This window comes from Puma concolor, chromosome A3, assembly GCF_028749965.1.
Source record: "Puma concolor isolate L17-30 chromosome A3, mPumCon1.1.hap2, whole genome shotgun sequence".
In the NCBI taxonomy this organism is placed as follows: domain Eukaryota; kingdom Metazoa; phylum Chordata; class Mammalia; order Carnivora; family Felidae; genus Puma; species Puma concolor.
Genome location: NC_141669.1, coordinates 124626429 through 124653938, shown reverse-complemented (window position 1 = coordinate 124653938; position 27510 = coordinate 124626429). Strand labels below are relative to the sequence as shown.

Genomic DNA, 27510 nt, shown 5'->3' with positions numbered 1-27510 from the left:
GGGGCTGCTGTAACAAATTACTACACGTTTAGTGCCTTAAAACAACAGAAATGTATCATCTTACAGTTCTGGAGGACAAAAGTATGAAATCAGTCTCACTGGGCTGAAATCAAGGTATAGTCAGTGCAGTGCCTCCTCCAGAGGCTCTAGGAAAGAATCCATCCCTTGCCTCTTTCAGGTTCTGGTGGCTGTAGGCATTCCTTGGCTTGTGGACACATCCCTCCAGGCTTCAATGTCAGCATCCTCAAATCTCTCAGCTCTATCTTTACACTGTCTTCTCCTGAGAGAGAGAGAGAGAGACAGACACAGAGAGCAGGTATGTGTGAACTTCTGCCTCTCCCTTTTTCTTTTTAAGTTTATTTATTCATTTTTGAGAGAGAGCACACGTACGCACAAGTGGCGGGGGGGAGAATCCCAAGCAGTTCTGCACTGTTGGTGCAGGGCCCAAACTCACAAACCACAAGATCATGACCTGAGCTGAAGTCAGACGCTCAACCAACTGAGCCACCCAGGTGCCCCATGCCTCCCTTTTACATAAACATTTGGGAATATATTTAGGGCTCACCTGAATAACGCAGGATAATCTCCCCATCTCAAGATCCTTAACTTAGTCCCAGCTGAAAAGACAAGTTTTCCATCTAAGGAAATATTCGCAGCCTCCAGGGATTATGATCTGATGACTGTGGCAGCCATTATTCAGACTACTCTACCCCCGGCCCTAGCTAATGAGGGTGACTGCTACTTCTTTGTCAATTATAGCTTTAATCTCACTTCATTCCTAGCACTTTCTAAATCAGATTTATTAGAATATGCAATCACAGACTTGCCTTCACCTCCAGAAAGTGTCCAGTTCAAAGAAAAGCCTTATTTCCTTAAAACCTTCTCAAAACTACTTGACCCAGGTGCAGATCCTGTAAGTCCTTTGTAATACTCCTGATGAGGTGCCTCACAGTTCTCCCATAATGTATGGCTTCTGTGTTGCAAAGAGTCAATAAACCCAACTTTGTTCAACTACAGGTATATCCACGGTGGCATTTAGCTGGAGAAAATAACAGTAGCATAAAAGCCATAAGAAGTATCACAAAGAAGAAAAGGCCTAAGTTTGTCTACATAAGAGTGACATTATCAAAAACTGTCAGAATAAGAATCTCCAAAAACCCTCTTGACCATAAAAGCAATGGGATCACTGGCAAAAATTGTCAGAATCTACTGCTTTAGAATGTTAGAAATTAACCAAAAGTTTGTAGCGATCAGGGATGGGGTGCTTTTTCAAGGAAAACAATGAATCTTGATAAGAACCTAGAGCTTTGTGACATTTTAACTTGCCCTAGTCCCGCCCCCTGCTCTCCAGCCCACAATAACCTTGAAAACTAACGACCCATAATCACTAGCAAATCACTGGGAAAACCTGCAGCCCAGCAGCCCAGCTGCCACTGATGGAGTCAGAACAGAGTGGAGCTTTTCAGAGCCCCAATGTCAGAGCATCATCATCATCACTTGATCTGTCTGGCAGTCCCCTGGAAAACCCCACTTGTAAGGCTCATCCTTAGTTGACCTGGCTCAGAGCTCAGCCAGTGTAAACAGTCTTTTATTTCCTCCCCCAGGAGCTTTTGTCAAAAACAGTAAGTAGCAATTATATAACATTTTAGCTGCCTGAAGGAGAAATAAGTTTGGGCAAACAACGAGCTAATAACCAAAAAACTTAAAAGGAAAAGCTGGAGAATGAGAATTCCATAGAAGGTGTGGAAAAGGAGGCCATGCACACACAGAAAGCTGTGCACATGCCTAGGGCTGCGTGCATGATCAGGAAAGGTAGGAGAAGGCAGTAAGCTATCACCCCTGGCTCATCTTGGGGCCCCCTGTGAGCAGGAAGTAGAGACCAAGCCAGTGCTGTAGATGCTAGGCTGCGTGGTGAAAGTGCGCCCCACATACAGAACCCCTTGACAAAGCCTGGGAGACTTTCTGGTTCCAGGGACTTAAGGAAATCTCTATCCAATCAATGGCTGACCACGAGGCTGAGAAGAGACTTCAGTGGCCACAAACAACAAAAAATACAGAGACTTTATAGAGTTAGCACGGTAGAGTCACTAAGCAAATAAGTAACAACAGCAGTAACAGAAACAGCAAAACAACAAACCCTGGGAAGGAGGGACAATCTGATTTCCAGAGTTGTCACGTCATGTTATTTAGAATGCCCAATTTCCAACAATAAGACATAAGATACGCAAATAAAAAAGAAAGTATGGCCCATACACACACACTCACAAAAATGCCCATGCAAACAGTCCCTGAGGAAGCACAGGTGTTGGACTTACTAGACAAAATCTTTAAATCAGCTCTTTTAAGTATGTTCAAAGAACCAAAGGAAACCATGTCTAAAGCAGCAAAGAGGGAGATGCCTGGAGTGTTGGCAACAAGATGGCGGACCAGGAGAGACCAGCCTCCACACCCCCACAAACACTGACTTCAGGACAGATGACTTCCCAAGTCTCCAGGGGAAGAGATGAACACCCAGATCCATAACATCCAAAGAACCAAGAGTAGGCTGAATATCAGAAAATCTTCTATTAGACATATTAAAATCAAATTGTTCAAAGTCAAAGACAGAATTTTGAAAGTGGCAAGAGAAAAGCTACTCACCACATACAAGGGAGCCCCCGTGAGACTGTGAGAGGATTTCCCAGCAAACCCATGAAGGTCAGGACAGAGGATACACTCAAAGTGCTGAAAGGAAAAAAACAAAACAGAACTGTCAACAAAGAATACCTTACCCGACAAAGCTGTCCTTCAGAAATGGAGAGAAAAAGACTTTCCTAGGCAAACAAAAGCTGAGGGAGTTCATCACAACCAGACCTGTCTTATGAGAAATGCTAGAAGGAGTTCCTCACGTTGAAAGGTAGGGATACCACGTGGAACATGAAAACATATGAAAGTAGAGGACTCTCTGGTGAAGGTAAGCACACGGTAAAATTCAGAATACCCTAATTCTGTAATGGTGGGGCATAAATCACTCCTAATGCCAGCATAAAAGTTAAAAGACTCGGGGCACCTGGATGGGTCAGTCAATTAAGCAGCAGACTTCTGCTCAGGTCATGATCCCAAGGTCCATGAGTTTGAGACCCGCATCAGGCTCTGTGCTGACAGCTCAGAGCCTGGAGCCTGCTTCAGATTCTGTGTCTCCCTCTCTCTCTGTCCCTCCTCTGCTCACTCTCTGTCTCTCTCTCAAAAATAAATAAACATCAAAAATTTCAAAAAAGTTAAAAGACTCAAGTACTTAAAATAACTATAGCTAAATAACCTGCTCGTTGGTACATATCATAAAAGGATGTAAATAATGACATCGATAACATGGGGCAGAAGGGGTAAAAGTGTGGAGTTTTTGTATGTGATGGAAATTAAGTTATCAGCTTAAAATGAACTGTCATAACTAGAAGATGTTTTATGTGAGCTTCGTGGTAATCACAAAGAAGAAACCTGTAGTAGAAACACAAAAGATATGGAGAAAAGAATCAAAACATAACACTATAAAAAAGTCATCAAGTCACAAAGGAAAACAACCAGAGGAAGTAAGGAATTACAAAACAGGCAGAAAAGAGTTTTTTACATGAAAACAGTCTATGTCTTTACCAACCAGCAATTATTTTTAAAGTAAGTGGATTAAATTACCCAGTCAAAAGACAGACTGGATGAACGGGTAGTCAGGGGAGGCCTCTCTGTGGAGGTGGTAGTGAAACAGTCCTAACTGAAAGAAAGGAAGGTGGCAGGCAGGTGTCCTTGGGAAGTGCGTTCCAGGCGGAGAGAAGAGCCACTGCAGAGACCATGGGCAAAGAGCTTGCTGGGGAGGGAGATGAGGCAGAACTAGAGGCCACAGAGTCTGAAGTGCAGGAGAGGGAGGTGGAAGGGTCTCCTAAGACAAAGGGAAGCTTCTGGGGCCTTAATGGGGTGTAAAGGGTGGAGGATTGGTTGGTGGTGCTCTCGTGGACTGGAGGCTAGGGGGTACAGAATTGAGGAGGCCAGATCAGTGAGGAGGGGAGAGACAGAGGTGGCTTCATCTCTGGTGGGAGCTGGGAAAACAGTGAAGTGGGTGTATTGAAGAAATATTTTAGGGCCAGAGCTGATGAGATTTGCTAACACACTGAATGTACACCTCCTAGCACAAATTTCTCTGTTCCTTTTAGAGGCTTCATTCTTCTGTAATCTATTTGTAGAGAGAACAAATGAGGGCATTTTCAGAAAGTCGTCAAGAGTGAGAGATGAAGAGATGAGGTTAAAGCCTCCCCACCCCCAACCTGGACTCTCTCAATTGAAGCACGCCACATCCCCAAAGAGAACCACATGAGAATGTCCATGGCAGCTTTCCCATAATAGCCCCAAACTGGAAACAACCCACACGTGGCTCAATAGTCGAATGGACAAATAGATTGTGTGTATTCCTACTATGGAATACTCAGCAACAGTGAAAAAGCAAAATGGAATGCATCTCAAAAACATTATGTTTTGCAAAAAAAAAAAAAGTCAGACAAAGAAGAGAGGATTCTGATGATTCCACTAGTACAAATCTAAGCACTGGCACCCTTCATTTAATTGGTAGTGACAGAAATCCCAACAGTGGTATCCCAAGGTGACAGTGGTTACCTTTGGGGCAGGAGGCAGAGATGGACTGGAAAGGGGCAGGAAGTGACATTCTGGAAAGCTGGAAATGTTCTAGATCTAGATCTGTAAAAAAGTCAGTGGCACCACGGATAAATCATTGAGAGGACATGTGCCCCTGATAGGAAGTCACGAGAAGGGAACTTCCCCCAAATTCCCAACTCCAGTGCAAGCGTGAGCAAATCATCACAGAAACTCAAACTAAGGATCCATCTACAAAACAGCAGTATTCCTCAAAACTGTCAAGCTTGTGAAAAACAAGGAAACCATCAGAGACCAGAGAGACCTGAAGAGACGTGGTATCCTGCATGGGATCCTAGAACAGAAAGAGGGCATTAATGAAGAAGGTGGGTGAAATCCATATGAAATCGGAGCTTTATTCATAGTAGCATACCAACCCTGGTTTCTTAGTTGCAACAACAGTATTGTGATAATGCTGACATTAGGTAAAACTCAGTGTAAAGTATTTAGGAATTCTGTACTATCTTCACAGTTTTTTTCTGATGATAAAATTATTCAAAAGTAAAAAGATTATTTTTAAAAAGTCATTGAGGGGCACCTGGGTGGCTCAGTCAGTCAGGCGTCCGACTGAATATTTAGACTTGTCATTTTACTGTGTAAATTAGCTCTTAATAAAATATCTGGGGGGTGGGGCAGAGACAGAAGCACATAACGTGCTCCCTGACCCAGCCAGCACACTGCCCAGCTGCAGCCTTCGGAAGCCCAGCCAGCAACAGTAGTGACAGAACCAGGTCCCGGGAAAGGGCTGCTGACTTGCCCTCCGACACCTCCTGCCTCTCCCCAGCACAGGGCAGCAACACATCAGCCACAGTGGGCCACATATCATTCTCTCCAAGGGATCTGAACATATTTTCAAAAATCCATTTTCCTTCTTAAATGTTATTGTTGAAAATTCCAGTCCAGGGATGTGATACGGATCTCAGCATTCAGTGAGACAGGTGGCCACTGAGGCCTCTCCATCTCCAGTCACCCCCAGGAGTCTGCCCTGGGCCAGGTGTGGGGCTGCTTGCAGGAGGTGAAAGAAAAACCAACAGCTCCGGTGAGAAGGTGGGTCAGGCCAAGTCTGCCCAAGAGAGCCATTAAAAGCACGGACTCCAAAGCCAGGCTGGGGGTTCGAATCCTAGCTCTACCTACCAGCTGAATGCCTGTGGACATGTTAGTTAACTCCTAAGCACTCCAAACCTACAGGTGAAATAGGAATAATGATTCCTTACAGAGCCCTAAATTTTTTACATATTGATCTTTAAAGTGTAAGGACCCACCACCTCTCTATCTCTATAATCCTGGGGATTACATCCTGTGTTTCCTGACATTGGAGCTCCACTTCAATATCTTCTACCCCGCACTCCCACTAGCTCTCTAAACTAGGAGACCCAATCCTCCAGGATAAGGCCTTTCCTTTCACCCACAAATACCTAGTGAGCCCTCTTCCATTGGGGGGACACGCCAAACAGTGAACCAGGCCAGAATCCGGCCTCTGTTTACAGCTTAGATCTCACCTCTCAGGTCCGCCAGCACACTCTTTCCATATGGAAGGACTTTCTTTTCTTCCCCTACCCCTCACACCTTGTGACTTTTTTTTTTTTTTTAATGTTTGTTTGTTTTGAGAGGCATAGAGAGACAGAGCACAAGTTGCGAAGGGGCAGAGAGAGAAGGAGACACAGAATCTGAAGCAGGCTCCAGGCTCCGAGCTGTCAGCACAGAGCCCAACTCGGGGCTCTAACTCAAAAACCGTGAGATCATGACCTGAGCTAAAGTCAGACGCTTAACCGACTGAGCCACCCAGGCACCCCACAGTGTTTATTTACTTTTGAGGTGGGGGGGGGGGCGTGGAGAGAGAGAGAGACAGACAGACAGACAGACAATGATTGGGGGAGGGGCAGAGAGAGAGAGGGAGACACAGAATCCAAAGCAGGCTCCAGGCTCTGAGTTGCCAGCACAGAGCCCGACGCAGGGCTTGAACCCATGAACCACAAGATCATGACCTGAGCTGAAGTTGGATGCTTAACTGACTGAGCCACCCAGCTGCCCTTCCTTGTGACTAACTTCTAAACATGCTTCAGATCACCCTGAACTGTCACTTCCACCAGGAAGCCCTCACTGACCACCCCCCCCTTGCCCAGCCCATGTCTCTCCTAACTTCCCCACTAGCCAGGGACTCCTTACTTCTGTTATATACATTGCTAAGTCATCTACAGAACCCAGCTCAAAGCCTGGCACCTGCAATCACTGAGCATCTGTTGAATGAATAAGTAAATGAATGAGTGAATGACCTGGGAGAATAAGGAAGGCTTCTTCATGGAGAAGGTGGCATTTCACTGGGTTTTGAAGGATGAGTGGAAGTTAACCAACAGAAGAGTGGGAGGAGGGAAGGTCTAAGGGTGTTCTGAAGGCTTACACTTTCTGGGGCCCAAAGGGGAGGTGTCAGTCCAGGCTAAGATATTAGGCCAAGATTTTAGGGCTTGATCTTGTAAGCCAGGGGCTGTCAGCCCAACAGAACATTCAAACTGCCTGGGGCCCAACTCTGTAGACTCTAGTCCAGGCAATCTAGATCCCTCAGATTCTGAGGACATCTAAGGTCAGGGACCCCTGCTGGAGCATCAAGTGGAAAGTCAGAAAGATTTCCAACCACAAAGGGACACAGTCCCATCTTCAGATCTAACACTGTATCAGAAGTGAGGCCAGACAGAAGCCAAGAGTGAACAGGATGGCAAAAAGGGGAAAAAGTCAAGAGACTGGGGTTCCCATTGACTGCAGGACACAAGGGAAACAGTGTGGGTCAGTGATAAGAAAGGTGAGCTGTGATTCCACTACTACTGAAGCAGGTGGAAAATCTGAGAAGTAAGTGTGATCTGTGTATACTTTGTGGCACAACTCATCCCCCCACCCAACACATACACAAAAACACACATGCACACAAGCACATACACACACACTCAGCCCTTCCTTGCTGAAGCCAGTAGTCCATCACAGTAGATTGCATATAGACATGTGCATGCTAAGTCTGGCTAACAGATCTCCAACCTTATAAAAATTTGCTTGCACACAACACTGGCAAGATGAGGCACGACACAGCACCAATTTCCACTGTATCCGTTTCCACAGAACGAGTAGACAAGTAGTGGCTTCTAGAAAGAGCTTCAGGCTCCAATGGTTTTGTCTTTTCTGAGAAGCAACTACTGCTTTCATCCACACTGGGTGGGGGCAGAGGGAGGCGGCACAGACAGTGGCTACGCTCTTGCTCATTCTAGCCAAGTCCTGATATAGAAAGAAGAAAAAAAATACAGTTTGCACTATCTTCAAATATCACAGTGTTGTGACTTATAACAGCACCCACTGTATCTTGTTGCATTCCAACGGCCAAAAAGGAAAAAAAAATTGAATTACCATGCTAATGTCTTCTCTTTTGGTGAAATCTGTGATTCAGGTATGTGGATATAAAATACATCATTAGTTGCTTTTAAGCTTGTCTTTAATGATGAAAAAACATTGCAGGGCATGAGGGGGAGACACAACTAAACTCACTCACTGGCAGCACTGGGAGCCTCTTGTAAACCGTAATGTGACAGTGCAGTTTCTTTTTTCCTCTGAGATGACAGTTAATTCCAGACCAGGAAGGCTGTCAAAAATGCTTAGTTCTGCTCCACTTGAGTTAATTACCGGCCCTGGGGCAGGCTGCCCTCCACTCCTCTGCTAATGGGGCTGGGCTCCAGGTAAAAAATCCATTTGCAAGAATGTTTTCCTTGCTCCAGATCTAATTTATTGAATATCAAATATTTATGCCAATGCAATTAAAGTGACAACATTGCTCTCCCTTCTCCCCTGCCCCCTAGTCGCAGACAAGCCCAGGCTTGCTGGCAGAATGCTTTATCCCGTCAACACAGGGTAAAACTTCTGCTTGAGCTTCTAAAGCAAGAGCTTTGAAACCTCTTCAATCCATAAAGTCACTTGGGACTTTACCTTTATCTTCTTTTGTAGGCAGCTACGTGACAGGTTATGGAGCAATGGCTGAGACGCTGGGGCAGAAGGCAAAGCGAAGAGAGAAAAGCCTGACTGTGGCTTGAATTCTACCCAAATCCTCTGTGGTGCTCTGTGTTCCAGGCACCAGACTGGGCACTATAGTTGAGAGAAATGGAATAGACTCTATCCATATCTCTATCAGTCTCCCAGCTTGACAGAGGAACAGCTTGGGGTATGTATAGAAAAGGTTCCAGAAACAGATCCTTTAGGGTCTTTGGTTTGGGGTCCCCAAGGCTTGAAGACCATCCAAGGCTCCATCCCATCCAACCAGCCTAACTGCAAAAAGTTTCAGTTCCAGCAAAGCATATTCCACCTTTCCCAAGACTCTATTCACCCAGGAAGAAGGCCTCAGATTACCCAGACTCTGGAGCTTTGGGGCATTCCCTGTGGGGACAGTGCCCAGCCCCCAACGTCACATCACCCCCATGAGTCTCTTGCACCACAAAACACATGGTTTGACATCTACCCCAAACAGAGGGGTGGCTGGTAAAGATAAGCCAGAGAACAGTCTAATGTGCAAAGGAAATGCATTTGGCTAAAGGAGGAAGGATTTTTTCTTTTCTTTCCAGAAGTAAGGGAGCTCAGCAAAACTCAGGCCAGCAGGTAATATTGTATCTGTGGGATATCTGACATTGTGCTGTGCCCCCTGGCTGGGATTTTTTTTTAGGGACCTTGCTGTCTACACCCACCTCTACCTCTCCCTTCCTGCAATGAAACAAAGACCTTTCCTTGGGTCTGAACTGGGTTTTAAAGGAGAAACAGGTATGCACAAGGTAAACCACAAGGCTTAGTAAAGGGAACACAAGACTTTGTGTTCAAAGAACTGAACATAGATTGATTTTTATTCGAGCCTGAATTGCAAGGGAGTGAGCCCTGGGACTATAAGCATCAAATGAGGTAATCTAAGCATGGTAGAAAATGTCAAGTCCTAGATAAATATGAATTACTCTCCACATCACAGAGGTATTGGGGAACCAAATGATGTTATATGCACACTTGTGTTACATAAATTGTAGTTGTTATGAGACATTTTGGAAGAAGATGGATTAAGCTTTAACCATGGAGATAAATCAGAAAAAAACATATCTGTTAATATCTTTTGACCCTACCTTCTTATAACTGTTCACAAACAGAATTTTTGTAAATTTCCTTTCTGTTCTCTTTTTCGGATGAACATACACTACCCAATTTTAATATTCACTACCCAGTTTAATACCCAATATTTTTTACTTCCTGTCAGTCTGACTACCATGCTTTAGTTTTGAGGCTTTGTGATCATTTCGTATGGCCAGACAATTCTTTGTGAGTGTTGGGGGAAGAGGCTTGGTATTGCTATCCTTTTCTTTCTATGTCTTCTGTTACCACCCTATTCAAAGACATGATCATACCACCCCTCAACTACTGTCATAATTTCTTAGCTGTTTACTATGCCTCTAGCTTCCTCTTGTCTCCAAATCATCTTCCCCTTAGCTGCTCAAATATTGATGTCATTTTTCCTTTAAAAGTAACTATAGGGACGCTTGGGTGGTTCAGTCCATTAAGCATCCAACTCTTGATTTTGGCTCAAGTCATGATCTCGTGGTTTGTGGGATTGAGCCCCAAGGTGGGCTCTGGGCTGACAGAGCTTGGGATTCTCTCTCTGCCCCTCCCCTACTCTCTCTCTCCCCCCCACCTCTAATAAATAAACAAACATTTACAAAAATAAAGGTAACTATAGAAGAACTTCTGCTATAGCCATGGTGATAAGACAAGAAAAAAAAAGGTAAAAACCACTGGGAAAGAAGAAGCAGACTTACCATTATTTACAGACAATTTAATCATAGATCAGAAAACAATAACAATAAAAAAAACACAGAAAGGGGCACCTGGGTGGCTCTGTCAGTTAAGCATCTGACTCTTGGGTTTTCTCTCAGGTCATGATTTCTTGGTTTGTGAGATCGAGCCCAGCACTGAGCTCCATGCTGACAGCATGAAGCCTGCTTAAGATTCTCTCTCCCCCTCTATCTTTGCCCCTCCCCCCACTCACATGCACATTCTCTCAAAACAACCATTTTTTTTAAATCACAGAAAATCGATTCAAACTAATGAAAAAGGTCAGTAAACTGGTCAAATACAAAATAAATTTGTATGAAACAATTGTTTTATATACTAACAATAGCCAGTTAGAAACAGAATTTTAAAAATATGGTTCACGATATATATCCATCTTCATGAGAATGTATCACAGAAACTGCCATGCAAAAGTAAATTTTGGATCTTCCATTCAAATATGCTCCTCCTCCAATGCTCAGCCTCGACAGGGGCTCTTCCATCTACCTATCTGCACAAGACAGAAACCTAGGATTCGTCCTTGCCCCCTCCCTCTCTCATACCCCAATATATAAATCTGTCACCAAACCCTGACAATCAATATTACCTTCTGTCTGCTTCTCTCCAACCCAACTGCCTTCATCACTTCTCACCTGAAGAATTGTAGTAGCTCCTCACTGTTCTCTTTCGGCTTTCTTGTTCTCTCCAATCTGTTTCCACAAAGCAGATTAAAGATCTTTTGAGATTTGAAGCTAAATCATACCACTCTGATGACAACTCTTCACTAGTTTATAAACCCCATATCTTCACCATGGTTTACATAGCTTGGCTTACCATGGTCCTTGCTAACCCTTCTACCCACTCACTTCTTCATTCCCTGTGCCCAAGGCACACCATCTTCCTTTTGGTTTCTCAAATGCCCCCAATCTCTATCCCACCTCAGAGCCTTCACTTTCCAAATTCCCTGCTGGGAATAAGGATTAGTGATCTTCCTTCAAGAAGGTTAGGCAGAGACAGGGGACCTTAGTCCTTGTCAGAGATCTTCCTGACTCTTTGGGCCTCAGTTTCTCCACCTACAACATGAGTTGGTTGAACTAGAGGTTCTCTCTGGAATTCTATGAGGTGAAGATTCAGTAAGAGGTAACAGCAGTTGAATTGATGGAGAAGAATGGGAAGTGGGGAGAGGGTAGAGAGGAAGTAGTCCTGGGAAAGACGGCAGAGAAAAGAAAGCTAGAAAATAATAGGCAAGCACTTTCTGTGTATTTAAAATACTAAATGCTGTCACTTTATTTTTATTAGAACAACTCAACATTAAATCTTCACAGGATTTGGGATCATCATAATAATCTTGTCACGAAGAGAGAAAAAGCCAGCCAACTTGTATTTAAATATTAAATGTATGCACTACACTGAAAACTTGATTCCATTCCATGAAAATAATCCACATTATCCAAAGCCAAGAAAAAAAAAAAAAACAACCCAACAACAACAACAAAAAAAACAACCTCATTCATCCATGTAAACAATTTCTAGGTAGCCAAAGGAAGGAACATACTGGCTGCTTCTGCTCCTGGCTTCCACGAAACTCATGTTTGCCTACTCAGTGGCAACCTACTCAGCTAAGTGGACTTAGCTGGCACATGTCCTTTTTCATCCTTTGTTTTTTTACCCTTTCTTCTTCCTTCTTCAACCATCTTGTGTCCTTGAGGTGTCCATATGGGACAGGCCAAGGGAATTAGAGACCTCTATTTAAATCCCAGCTCTATTACCTGCAAATTCTATGAATTTAGACCGTTCATTTTAACCTCTCTGAGCCACACTCTGGTCTACCAAATGGGAGTCATGATGCCTCACTTGTGATACTATTAGGATTGACCGAAATATTTGATCAAACACAGGTGCAGTGCTTTTTAAATCATATAGCTCTTCAAAAGTACTAGATTATTTGTTTGTTTGCCTCCCTCCCTGTTTTATGACAGGTTTTCCTCCCTACTTAAATCTAAAATACTTCAGAAGTTAGAATGTCATATTTCTATAGGACATTCTTTCATAATAGGAATACCTATTTCCTTGACATGATATCAATCTATTATTTTTTTTAAGTTTATTTATTTATTTTGAGAGAGATACAGAGTGAGTGGGGGAGGGGCAAAGAAAGAGGGAGTGAGAGAATTCCAAGCAGGCTCTGCACCACCTGTTGTGGAACCTGACATGGGACCCAAAATCACCAACTGTGAGATCATGACCTGAGCCAAGACCAAGAGTCAGATACTTAACCGACTGAGCCATCCAGGTACCCTGTTACCAATCCATTATGTTATCAGATGCCAGAGGTCCTTTTGTATACACTCTGGCCACATGCAAGTCCTAAGTTAATTTGCATTCCCCAAATGTGACTTCAATTATCTTCTAAGTCAACCAGAAACTTAAGATGCACCATCCTTTTAAAATATGTATTTTTTCAAAGGTGTGAGTCTATTTTCTTGAGCATTTGAGGGGCCCTATCAATATCCTTCAATTTTAGCAATTTTTCTTGAATTATTTCTTTAATAATGTCTTCCCTTTCATTGTCTGTTTTCTCATTCTTGAACTCTTATTATTTGGATGTTGGATCTCTTGGTCTGTTTCTCTAATTTTCTTATCTTTGGGTAAGATCTCTTACCTTTCTTATCTATGTATCAGACAAAAAACCCTAAAGGCACAGAAACCATCCTACCTAGAAGGCAGTGGCAAATTAAAAATAACACGCTTCCCTAGTGCACAAACCAAAAACTCCAATCACTTAGACGTTTTTAAGTGTTCTCCTGGTTAACATTTGGGCTAAAGAAGAAAAATCAAAACTGTAAGTAGGTAATTCAAAAACAATGAAAAAGATAAAATCATATAGGAAATCTTATGGGATGAGGCAAAGCTGATTCACAGGCAAATTGATAACCTTAAACGCCCTTATGGTTAATCAGAAAAGGATGAAAGTGGGTAAAATAAACGTCCATTTAAATAATTTGGTTTTTATAAAAGATTAAAAAAAACATAGAAAGAAATCTAGAAAATATAGTTAAAGCAAACACTATTGATTAGTAAACTTAACAGAAAACTGTAAAGTTGATAGAGAAGTTTTAGAGCTGGTTCATGATATAGCCTTGTTTCCACCACTGAAAGAGTCATAAATAAATATTATAAATGAAAAAAGGGAAAACACAGATTTTAAAATTATAAGAGGATTCTATGAATAATTATATGCTAATACTTTCAAAACCTCAGTGAAATGGATTATTTTCTGGGAAAGCATAACATACCAAAATTGCCTCGAGAAAAATTAGACTACCTGAAAAGACTGATAATAAAGGAAAAAAATGTAAAGAAAGTTGTCAAGTACTGCCTTCTAAAATGGCTTCCCGCCTCAGAGGATTTCATGGGTGCAGTACTTCAGCCTTTCACAGAACAAATAATTTCCATGTAACATAAACCCCTTCAGGGCATGAAAAAAGATGTAAATCATATCAGTTCATTTTACAAAGCTAAACTACTGACATAAGGTTTTGGATGAATCTCAAAAACATTATGGTGAATGAAAGAAGCCAGACACAGAGTACAAATTATATGATCCCAATTATATGAAGCTCAAGGCCAGACAATACTAATGTGTGATGACAGAAAGTACAGAAATGGTTGCTAGAGGTGGGGGTGGAGGACTGCCTGGAAGGAACCACAAGGGAACTTTCTGGGGCCATGAGAATGCTCCATATCTTGATCTGGTCGATGGCTACTGGGATATTTATATTTGTCAAAATTCATCAAGTTGTACACTTAAGGTTTGCACATTGTACTGTGTGTAAATTATACCTTAAAAATGTACTCTTAGGGAAAAAACCTGGTGACCATGACTTAAAAGACAGCCAAAATAAATGAATGAATTAATGAATAAATAATGTAACATAACAGGCTAATCACACTTAATATGTTATATATGCAAAAGTAGTAAACAAAATGTTGGCAAACGTAATCCTGCAATAGATTAGAAGAATAATACATCAAAAAACTGCATGATTGTTTCAATATTATAAGTTTATTACTATACTAATCCAAATAAGAAAAAGCATTTCATAATAATATTGAAATTAGTCTACAAAATTCATTTATTCATGATTTTAATTCCTGATAAGCTCAGGTTAAAAAAAGATAATACCTCAGCATGATTGATAAATAATATCTATCTTAAACTGAAAGCCCAAATCATCCTTAACAGTGAAACTCAAGAGGCCACCTCATTAATGTCAAGAACAAAACAAGGATGGCCATTGTTCCCACTGATATTTACTATTGTTCTAAAGTTTCTAAGCCATGTAAAAGGACCAGAAATAGATATGAATCATAATTATGAGAGAAAGAAACAGAAGTATAATTTTTAGCCCATGATAATATTGTCTTTCTAGAGAACTCAAGAGGGCCAATTGAAAAACAATACTCTGACTGGTTACAAAATAAATACAAAGGCACAGTAGGGATGCTCACTGAAGCATTATGATAAAGAACAACTGGAAACCACCTAAATGTCCAACAGTAGGAAACTGGGTAAGTTTACTGGAAGTAAGCTGGAAGTATACACACACGATAGAATGCCATGTAGCAGTTAAGATGAATTAAGTAGATATAAAAATATTAAGTGGAAAAGAAAATGCAGGATTATATATACAGTGTGATACTTTAATGCTTAAAAACAGACTGAAGCACCTGGGTGGCTCAGTCCAGTTAAGTGTCTGAGTCCTGATCTCAGGGTTGTGAGTTCAAGACCTGTACTGGGCTCTATGGTAGGTTCTGCACTGGGTGTGAAGCCTACTTAATAAAATAATAAGAAGAAAAAATAAAATAAAACAAAATAAAATAAAATAAAATAAAAACAGACTAAACTATACTGTTTGAAAAATACAAAAAAATAGAAGTAAAAGATATCAACTTCCATACACTGGCCACCTCTGGGAAGAGAGGAAGGGGAATGAGAGTGGGAGGGATACAAAGGGGCTTCCACTATGGTTGTACCTCTTTTTTCAGGAATAAAAAGACCTGGAGAAAGCTCTCCATCTGACCACCAGACCCAGTATGCCAGAAATAATCCCCAGAGAGTTCCCTTGTGGCCCTACCAGTCCTCCACCCTCACTCCTGGCAAACACTTTTGATTTATGTCATCTGAGGTGAGTTTTGCCAGTTACTGAAATTTAAATGCAACCATTGGTTTCCTTTCAGATCTTCCTTGGTCTCCTTCCGAAAAACTGGCCTCCTTTAGGAAGGACACCAAGAGTCCAGAACAGACACTTGACAGACTAAGATCTGAAGGATACGCAACTCAGCGCTCCCGGCCACCATGCAAGTCAGGGGTACAGCTTCTCACAGGAGGCTATTCACCTCAAGGCATGAAGCAGACACCCAGAGGACAGGTACCCCTTGTGACACTTAACAGACTCACCTCTGTCACTGATCAAAATACCACGATACCAGGAGGACAACCCATGGAGAAAGATTCCAGTCACCACACAGATACATGAGGGTTTCTCAACCTCAGCACTACTGACTTTTGGGGCTAGACAATTCTTTGTTGTGGGAACTGTCCCGGGTGTAACAGGGTGTTTAGCAGCATCCCTGGCTTCTCCCCACTAGACGCCAGTACTGGGTCCCCAGCTGTGACAACTAAAAATATTTCCAGACATTGCCAAATGTTCCCCAGGGAACAAAATCGCTCTTGTTCAGAACCACTGTGACAGAGAGGACAGATTAGGCAGAGGGGTGGAGGGGAGTTCGGGGTTTTTGTTGGTTTGGTTTGTTTTGTTTTACTTAGGAATAAAATCATCCAGATATGTGCATTAGTACATGAAGAAGCAACAAAAGAATACTGAGGACATGAAGGAAAGCCTGCATGGTTAGGGAGCACACCATATTCAAGGGTGAGAAAACAATATTATCTATTGATCCTGTCGAACTAATGTGTAAGCTTCAGAGAACTATAATTAAAATTTGGCTAGAAACTTTCTAGAACTTGAAAATGTGAAGTCTAGGGGCGCTTGGGTGGCTCAGTCGGGATGATCATCTGACTCTTGATTTCGGCTCAAGTCACGATCCCAGGGTCATGGGATCAAGCCCCAAGTCGGGCTCCACACTGAGTGGAGCCTCTCCTTCTCTGTCTGCCCCTCCATCATTCATGCATGTGGTCTCTCTCTCTCTCAAAACATTAAAAAAAAAAAAGATTCTCTCTCTCCCTCTGGCCCCTCCCCTGCTCACTTTCTCTGTCTCTTTCTCAAGTTAAGTCTAAAGTTGCAAAGGAAAAAAAGAGGTTGAATAATAAAGAACATTTTCAAAAAAAAAAATAATGGTTCTGATCTACCAGATATTAGGTGAGTTGTAAATTATAAAAATTAAAACAGTGTAGAAAAGTAGACATAGCTGTGAAAAAATTAAAAGCCTGGAAACAGGCCTGAGTCTATGCAGGAATTTAGTATCAATTAAAGTGATGCTTAAATTCATGAGAAATGTAGCAGAATGCCCAATAAATGATGCAAGAACAATTCATTAACCATTTGGGGCAGGAAAAAATTCAAGGCCTGGCATCATACATCAAAATAAATTTCATGAATAAGCAAGTTATTACTTTAATTAAAATATAAAAATCTAGAATAAAATATAGATTAATATTTTTCTGATATTAGAAGAAAGGCTTTCCAAACAAAACAAAGAACTCAAAAAGGAAAGATAATATACTTGACTGCACGAATATGCCAACCTTCCCATACATCAGCAAGCACTATAAACAAAATAAAATTCAGAAAAACTGTCACCTAACAAGTTATATTGACTTCTACTAAATACAATATGAAAAGGACAATATGTCATTCCCACTTTTTTCTGAGAGAGAGAGAAAGAGAGAGAGAGAATCTTAAGCAGGTTCTATGCTCATTATGGAGCCCGACGTGGGGCTCGATCCCACGACCCTGGGAGCATGGCCTGAGCTGCAATCAAGAGTTGGACACTGGGGCACCTGGGTGGCTCAGTTGGTTAAGCATCTGACTTTGGCTCAAGTCATGATCTTGTGCTTTGTGAGTTCAAGCCCTGCGTCAGGCTCTGTGCTGACAGCGCAGAGCCTGGAGCCTACTTAGGATTCTGTGTCTCCTTCTCTCTCTGTCCCTCCCCCACTTGTGATCTGTTTCTGTCTCTTAAAAATAAATCAACATCAAAAAAAATTTTTAAAAAGAGTTGGACACCCAATCGACCAGGTGCCCCACCCCCACTTTTTAAATGGACAAAAGGACACAACCATGCAATTCACAAGAGATAAAGGAGAAATGGCCAAAAAACATTAAGAAGTTAATCTCACTGGAAATTCACATCATGAAAATTAAAATATTGAGACATCATCTTTCTCCTATTGAATTGGCATGAATTTTTTAAAGTAATAGCCAGCGTTTGGGAATTTCCATATCCTCTAGAGATAGTATTAATTTATGAACATTTCTGAAAAGGAATTTGACAACTATTTTCAAAGGCATTAAAAAGGTTCATATATACCTGAGAGTTACCATTTATACCTCCAGCCCAGAACTTGCCCTTGAATTCTACAGGTGCATATCCAACAGCCTCCCACCCAACATTGCCCCCCAGGGGTCTCTAACTGGTGCCTCAAAAAAACACGTCTAACACCAAGCTTCTGATTCCTACTGCCTTTCTGTGCCTCAAAGCTGTTCCTCCTATTGTCGCCTCCATCTCAGGAAAAGGTAACTCACCCTTACTATTGCTCAGACCCAAAACCTTCATGTCATCCCTGACATCTGTCTTTTACTGACATCAAATCCTGGGGCATTACACTTTAAAGTAGTTGCAGAATGCAACTCTTTGTCACCACCCCTATCACCAACACTCTGGTCTGAGCCACCATCATTCCTTACACAGACCACTGCAATAGCCTCTTTCCTTGCTCTGCCTCTGCCTGTGCTGTCTTCCACATTATCCTCATACAGCTGCCAGAAGGATCCTTTTCGTAGCCTGAGTCAAATCAGACCACTCTTCGTTCAAAACCCTCCCCTGGTTCCTTCTCAGAGAAAAGCAAAGCCATGTAAGAGTCTGTAAGACTGTGAAATTGTGGCTTATAAGAAAAATAAATATTCAGTCATTCAGATAACTGTCTCCGTAAAAACCCAAGAAGACGGGGCTGAGAGAGTTTCCAGGCTGGTGAAGACGTGCAGATTGGAGGAGAGAGGCACACTCGGAGCAGGGAAGCTCTGCTCTCCCCCCACATGCTTCGCCCTGTGTGCCTCTTCCATCTGACTATTCCTGAGTTATATCCCTCTATAGCAAACTGGTGATCTAGTAAGTACAATGTTTATCTGAATTGTGAGTGCTGTAGCAAATTAATCAAACAAGAAGAAGGGATCGTAGTAACCGCTAACTTATTTCCAGTTGACCAGAAGTAAAGGTAACAATGTGCACTTGCAGCTGGCATCTGAAGTCCAAGGAGGAGGTCATGGAAACCTCCATCTACAGCTGGTCAGTCAGAAGGACAGGTAACAGCCTGGGCTTGTGCCTTGTATCTGAAGGGAGGGTAGGACAGTCTTGTAAGACTGAACCCTTAACCTGTGGAATCTGATGGTGTTTCCAAGTAGACAGTGTTAGAATTGAGTTGAATTCTTGAAGACCTTTCTGGTGTCTAAGAATTGTTTATTGGAGGAGTAGGAGAACCCTGCCCCTTCCAAACACATTGGAATTGGTCCAGGAACCCAAAAGAAAGACCATATAGGATCTGGCTACTTTTCTCACCTAAACCTAAGTGAGGCTCCATGATCATAAAACCCAATATTGCAGAATGCCAGCGCCAGAAGGATTAGCTTCTACTTTAGCAAGGGTGTGCTGAAATACAGAAGATACTGCCCTAGTGCCTCTGACAATTTATAACCACTGAGATTCTAGTGGTTGCACTCTCTCGCTCTCCCTCTCTCAAAAAAAAAAAAAAGTGGGGATGACATATTGTCCTCTTCATATTGTATTTATTAGAAGAAATCAACACTTCTATTCTACAAAAGAACAAACTGAGGCTTAGAAAGTGAATTCCTGAAGATGTGCAGAATCAGCAATACAACTCTCTCAAGATGTCCCCTTGATCCAGCTCTCCCTGCATCCCATATAGCTTAGAGTCTTAGTGACCAGATATAAGAAGTTATCTGTCTGGCAGCTCTGCACTACCCAATCAGAACATACATTTAGAATAAAATGTTAAGAATAAATTTAGAATAAATGTTCAGAATAAATGTTTACAAATAAATTTGAATTATCCAAGCAACAAAAATTCTTTACTTTTTCATATAAATGTATAACATTTGCATGGCCATTTCTATTGAGAGCTACAATTTCTCAAAGCAAAGCATCACTCAGCATGCGAAATACATCAAGATGAAAATTCCAGGGCACCTGGGTGGTTCAGTTGGTTAAGCTTCTGACTCTTGATTTTGGCTCAGATCAAGACTCCAGGGTCATGAGATTGGGCCCTGCATTGGGCTCAGCATGGAGCCTGCTTAAGATTCTCTCTCCCCTTCTCTCTCTCCACCTTTCCCCAGCTTGTGCGTGCTCATGCTCTCTTGCTCTCAATAAACAAATTGATTGATTGATTGACTGATTAAAAGATGAAAATTCCAAGATAGATGGAATGATGGATCTCCCAAAGGGCTTTTGTCCATTTCTGTGGAGCCCACATATCTCCTTCCAGCTTATTTCCATGCAGGCAGTCTATTTACCAGCACTCATTTCTTCATGAATTTGTTAATTTGGTTTACATCATCAGCAACTGCTCCGAGACGGGCCCTGTGCTGGGCACTAGCAGAGCTGAGATGGAAGTGCCATGAACACCATGGAGAGTAGGGAAATGAGCCCGAAGGGAGGTGGGGAAGAGGCTGGGCAGGCAAACACTGACCAAAGTAGCAACACCACAGGCTCTAACAGTTTCACTGTCCTGATAGCAGATGAGGACACCAAGGCAAAGACTGAGAGACCTCCTGGGGTTACATGGTGAATAGGTGCAGAGCACAACCATGGTCCAGGAAGCAGATGCTTAAAGCAGAACTCACCCCAGTGTCCCTCACCCCATGGTGATCCCCACCCCTGCTGCTCTCATGTCTCCTATAAGCCAAGTCAGGACTGAAGGTCATGTCTCATCCCTGGATAGTGCATCTTTGTTGGTTTTTGACTCCCCTCCATCCAAACATCTTTCCAGTTTGAGAGAAATCTCCCAAGGTGTGACCAACAACACTGCCCGATGTACCTGTGCCCACTCCCTGAGTGGCCAGTCTGCTCCTCTCTTTACGCCAGATCCTGTCACACATCTATGAATCTCAGCTTCCCACTGTCAAGGTGTGTGAGAGGGTCATCCAGGGCATTGCGGGGCCATGTGGGTACCTCCTCTCTCAGAGCTCGAGTACAAGTCCCCCAACGTTGCAAATGCTGCTAGTAAAGACCCAGCAGAAGCCAGCAAACAAAGAGGCGCCTTAATAACATGCCTTGGAAGCAAGTCTTTTTATAACTTCATTCTTCCCTCTCAATGGCCCCAAATGAAGATGAAATACAGAGAGGAGCCCTTGGCAACAGTAAAGGAGAAAACTCATCCTTCCAAGGGCCTTCTCCTTGTGCCTAACTTCTTTCATAGAAGGCAGATTTGGCCTCCCTGGCACCCACTGTGTTCCCAATTTTCTGGATCATGGGGAACAACAAAACTCACCCTTTGGAGAAACTGTGGACCAATCACAGATGCTCTAGGCTGCAGCTGTCATGATAATTAGCTATTTCTTTCCCTTGAGTTTCTCTACCTCCCCCCTCCCCGTGTTCTAGCCAAAGGTAGGTGGTGTGCAGGGGCCTGTGAAGAAGGGCCATCTGGAGAGTCCATTGGGCGTGGTCACTTAAAGTCAAGAATAGAATCTGCAGTCAGCCTGCCTGGGTTGAGAAACCAGATCCACCACCCATTAGCTGTGTGTCGCAGAGAAAGGGATTTCTCATCTTTGAGCATCAGTGTCCTCATCTGAAAGTGGACATGACAGCAGTGCCTGCCTTGTAGGAGTAAATGAGAGCTGCACGTGACTCACCTAGCAGAGGGCCACAAGCAATCACCACTCTTGCCAACGAATGTGTGTGCATGAACACGGACGCTTCAAAAGCCCTTCCACACACACCTTATCTGGACACCACGCCAGGCCAGGGTCCCATGCAGCAAGGGCCCCAGGAAGACCTGCATGAGGGCTGAAGTCATGCAGTTGAAGTCTTAGCAGTGCTTGGCATCCAGTAAGTGTACGAGACCGGCTCACCATCAAAGGTGCATTTGAATAAATAATGGAGGCCCAGAGAAACTTTGGGATGGAGCCAAAATCACGTTGGTATGTAGTAGAGTATGGCTTTGACCTAGACTGTCTGGTTTCAAATCTTCCCCTGCAGTATGTTTAGGATCTGGCAAGGTTTTTCTGAGGCAGATCCAGTTCTCAGTCTTGAAATGAAGAATCCAGGGATACAACAGTGCTGATCCACCACTACCTCAGAGCACAGGCTGGGGAGGAAGACTACCTGGGTTCAAACCGGGGCTCTACCACTTTTCAGCCGTGCATCCTTGGCAAATTACCCAAACTCACAGAGTCTCAGTTTCCCCATCTCTAAAATGAGGATGATATTAAGATCATTAATATCACCCAACAAGGTCGTCATGAGGATTTTTGTTATTGTTATGATCAGTACCTTGATCTCAGGCACCAGAGTCAGCCTGCCATATCCCTCTCCCTCAATGCATTGGTACAAGTGCCCTAAGGGTGTGGTCACTTCATGCCTAACTGCTCAGACAAGGCTGCTGCACTGCACAATTCCCAGGGCATCACTCTCATCCTTTTCCATCTGAATGGTGCCCTCTGGGCTTGTACAGCACACAACCTATACTCCTGTACATAGCAACCCTGTGCTGAGGGCAAACTGTGGGACCATAGAGGATCTGGATGTTAGTTTTCTAGTTGGAGAGCATGAGCATCATGAAGCTAGCAAAATGTCCTGGTTCTGGGGTCCTCCAGTTTAGAACTAGAATCTAGGCTGCTCCCAAAAGTCTGTGGGCCAACCCCGGCTGCAAGAGGAAGATGGTGAAAAATCGTAGATGCCAACACAGGGACACAGGTTAAGGGGCTGGACTGCTGGGTAGGGAAGTGACTTGGGCAAGTTTCAGCTCCAACTCCAGGTCTCTGCATAAAATGACTCCAGAGTCTGGGTACCTGGGTGGCTCTGTTGGTTAAGTGTTCACGAGTTCGAGCCCCACATTGGGCTCTCTGCTGTCATTGCAGAGCCCACTTGGGATTGTCTGTCCCCCTCTCTCTCTGCCCCTTCCCAGCTTGTGTGTGCATGCTCTCTCTCTCTCTTGAAGAAAAAAAAAAAAAAAAAAAAAACATTAAAAAAATGATTCCAGGGTCAAGGGGAAGAACTTGCATATTCTGGCCAAGGAAGACAAAACATTAGATACCAGTTGCTACTTCATAGCATATACCGTGTCCTGCAGAACAGCAGCCCAGCCTTCAAGTTGGCAGAGCTAAGTCTTCAACAGGCCACTTCCCTTTCCACTAGGCTGGCTGCTTCTGCATCTACACAGTAAAAATAGCAAATCCCATGAGCACCTCACTCCTCTTACTGTGGCCAGAGGGAATACTGTAGCTATGGCTGCATTTAACAAGTTTGTGGATGGGGATGCTGCCAGGACCTGATGGAAAGGAAATCCAGAGTAAGTGTCTATTCCATTAAGACCAGTTGCTTCCCCTCCAATGCAAATGAGGGCCTATTAACCATTCTGCCACCAGGTCCCCTCAATGAGGTCTGATACCCCATCGAGGGCTGGGATTGGACATCTGCTGCTGAAGCACTGAGCACTGAGCAGTGGAGGCAGTCCAGGAAGTCTGGGTGTGGGGTACATGCAGCCTGTTGTGGCCACTTGGCCATGATCTCCCTGAGCAATGGCAGTTTGCCCAGGAAGGAAGAAGGCCCACAGCCATGGGGCAAGTTATCTCACCCACTGCTAAATGGCACATAGTAGATACTTAATAAATATGTTCTGAATGAATATATTAACCTGACAACTGAGAGGCATGGGATACTTGTCCTGGGCACAAAACTGAAGGGAAGTGCCCAAAATCTCAACAAGTGAGACAAGAAATACTTTGTTGAAATGATTTTTAAAATAAAAATTCGTATAAAATACTCTGTGATAAATCAAATGTCAGAACATTAAATAAAGACAAGATCTGACAGGGCCAAGGTAAGGGAGAGGCAAATGAGGCCAAGTCACGCGAGCACAGGGTCAAACCCTGTCTTTACTTACAGTTCTGACATTCTGATAAGGATATTTCTACCTTCATTTTTCTTTTCCTAAAACACAGAGTTAAAAATATTATCCATATTGACTACGGAGTTTTGGGGGACATCCCCTTAAATTTTGTGCCCAAGGCAACGGTCCTACCTGCCATGCCCCAGTCCCTCCCTGACCCTGAGGGAACTCTCAAAACTTTCCACCAGCTGTGAACAGCATCCTGATGTGCTGCCAGACCGTCAAGAGGCAGGGTCGCTCACACAGCTGTCTGGTCCCACTGCGGGGCCTCCTCTTGCCTGCGGTGCCAGGCACGGCTGGTAGCAGGACAGCACACTCACTGACTGAAACAGGCCACCCAGATGTGAAGAGCCACATTGGGCATGGGTGCCTCTTGCTTCACAGAAGAAATTGCAAGAGGCCCCACACCTGTAGCCCCAGGAGCGTCCCGAAAGTGAATGGCCACAAGGTTTGTTTTTTAATTAACAAACATTATTTTTTAGAGCAGTTGTAGGTTTACAGGAAAACTGGGCAGAAAGTACACAGGCTCCATAAACCCCCTTCGCTCCTCCACACAGGGCCCCTACTATTAACACGCTGCATGGAGTAGCATATTTATTAAAATTGACAAACCAAATACTGATGCATTATTAATGACTAAACTCCATAGTTTAATTAGGGTTCACTCTTTGTGTTGAAGATTCTATGCGTTTTGACGAACACATGATGTCACATACCCACCACTACAGTGTTATACAAAATAGTTTCACTGCCCTGAAAATGCCCCCTTTCCTCCACTCCTCCCAATCCCTGGCAATCACTGATCTTTTCCTGTCTCCACAGTTTTGTCCTTTCCAGACTGTCGTGTAGCTGGAATCACACAATATGTAGCCTTTCCAGACTGACTCCTTTAACTTGCCAACATGCCTTAGGTTTCTTCATGTCTTTTTATGGCTTGATAACTCTTTTTTTTTAATCACTGAATTAATTGCTGAATAACGTTTCATTGAGCAGATATATGTACCACAGGTTGTCTATCTACTCAGCCATTAAAGAGCGTTTTGGTTGCTTCTGAGTTTTGGCAATTAAGAATAAAACTGCCATAACCATTTGTGCACAATTTTTATGTGGACATAACTTTTCAAGTCATTGGGTACAATACTAAGGAGCACAACTGGCCCATGAATTTTTGAGGCTCAACAAGAGCCCTAGGATATGGGCCTCTTATCAATCTCCACGGTCAATTACATGACCTTGTCAATGGAGTGGACCAGTAGGGTGCTGTACGGGCCGTGAGGACACCAGAGCCTCCCACAGTCAAAGGTGGTTTTTCCCTGAAGCAGGACAGCAAAGGGGAATGGCTGCCTCTACAGGAGAAGGCGAATGATGTCTAGTGGTCCAGTTTAACAGGGGCGAGGAGAAAGACAAGTCCCCCCAACCCTGCCCCCAGCCCTGCCCCCATGCTAGACAGAATGTGACAGACAGAACAGAGGGCAGAAAAAGTTTGCCTTTTCCAATTAAGCACAAACATTTTCTTCCCAGGGGTAGCAGGGTCTAGCACTTGCCTTTCTGTTTGTTCTCTCAATAAAAGGCCCTTTTACCTGCAATGATTACCTGCCACAAGGAGACCATAATTAACAGAGAGAATGTGTATTTCTAGTCATCAGAAAACTGTTTTCTAACAAGTAAAAATATAATTAACATTCCCCAGCTTTCTCCTCCATGGAGATTTTTTTCCTCCTCACTTTCTACAAATTCAGAGGAAATTCTACAAAGACTAGGAATGTATTATGGGGTTGAAATGTATCCCACCAAAAAGATACAGTGAAGTCCTAACCCCAGTAATTGAAAACGTGATGTTGTTCAGAAACAGGGTTACTGTAGATATAGTTAGTTAAGATGAAGGCATACTGGAGTAGGGTGGCTGGTGTCCTTATAAGAAGAGACACAGAGATACACACAGAGGAGAAGGCCACTGTGAGGACAGAGGCAGAGATCAGAGTCATGCAGCCGCAAGCCAGGGACACCAAGGACAGGGAGCTAAAAAGACTCAAGGAAAGAGTTTACACAGAGTATCAGAGGATCATGGCCCTGCTGACACCTTGATTTTAGGCTTCCAGCCCCCAGAACTGTGAGCAGATATCAGTCATTTGAAGCCACCTGGTTTGTGGCACTTCATTACAGCAGCCCTAGCAAACTAACACAGAGCAGGATCACCTAACTCCTCACCATGCAGATGAAGTGCCTGACGCTCTGGAAGGCGCAAGGACTTACCTGAGGCCTCAAGAAAGTGGGAGGCAGAGATGACACTTGAATCAAGTCCCACCGGCTCAGAGGCCAGTGTTCATGTCACAGCAGGATTCACTCTGTGCGTGTGTGACGGTCTCCGCTGGTCCACGATGCTCCCATCTGGACACTAACCACTCTGGGCTCAGCCCTTGGGCAGCAGGTACAAGCAGGCCAGCAGTGTGCCCTGGGCACAGGCTGCTTCAGAAGCCAAGGTGGGAAAAGAATGTGTGTGATGAGTGAGGAGGGGGGGCTAGACCGAGAGAAGGGATTAATACTGATTGAGCTAAGTGCTAGGTGTCTCATACATTATCTCATTTGCATCCCACACAACTCTTTGGTGCAGGTATCATCAGCCTCACTTTTCAGAGCTGACACTGGGTCTCAGAGATGCTAAGTAACTCTCCCTAAACCATACAGCTGCTGGAGATTTGAATCTAAACTCTTCAAACGCTACATGCTCTTTCTGAGTACTTCCATCTCTTCCCAGTGGTTTAACTGCCATCCATATGTTAACAGCTCCCAAATAGTTTCTGCAGCCCCAGCATCTGGTCTCCTTGTTCAAGATCTCCATCTTCATGTCTCATGGGCATCTCAGACTCAGCATGTCCAAAATTTAACTCATCGGCTTCCAGTAAAAGCCTGGCACTCCCACCCACCAACTCCCATCCCACTTAGCACCCTGGCAGCCATCCCTGACTCCTATCCCAGCCACCTCAGCCCTCCCTGCACACAGTCCTCAAGTCACCAATTCCTAGTCATGCGTCCTGTCTCCATTGCTTCCAGCCTGGTCGAGATAGCCATCATCTCACTCCTGGGTGACACAGTCTTCTCACTGGCCCTCTGCCTTCAGCCTTTCCCCTCTGCAGCCTAGTTTTCCCTCATGCAGTGGCGAGGGATTTCTTGAAGCATAAACCTCATCACATGACTCTCCTGATTAAAACTCTTCAACAGTAATTGCAAATTCTTATCTGCCATTCACTGTATAAGCCCTTTACATATATTGACTCATTTAATCCTAGAAACTACCCTCTGATATGAAATAGGCACTGTGTTGTTCTCCTTTTACAGATGAGAAGATTGGAGTGCTGGGGGTTCAGTAACTTGCCCACCATCTCACAGCTAGTTAGTAAGTGGCTGAGCCAGGATTTAAATTCCCTTGTGGTTTTGGGGTGCCTGGGTGGCTCAGTCGGCTAAACATCCAACTCCTGATCTCAGCTCAGGTCTTGATCTCAGGGTCATGAGTTCGAGCTCCACATTGGGCTCTATACTGGGTATGGAGCCTACTTTTAAATAAATGAATGAATGAATGAATGAATGAATGAATGAATAAATAAATAAATAAATAAATAAATAAATAAATAAATTCCCTTGTGTTCTTA

At 43.4% G+C, this 27510-nt stretch overlaps 1 long non-coding RNA gene across 1 annotated transcript; it reads right to left on the bottom strand.

The window, feature by feature from the left end:
• Positions 1-207: 207 nt before the first annotated feature.
• Positions 208-26325, bottom strand: LOC147582746 (uncharacterized). Its single transcript, XR_015248778.1, has 3 exons — positions 26117-26325; positions 2641-2724; positions 208-280 (listed from the first exon to the last, which is right to left on the bottom strand). It is a non-coding gene; the product is annotated as an uncharacterized LOC147582746 (long non-coding RNA).
• Between the last annotated feature and the right edge of the window lie 1185 nt (positions 26326-27510).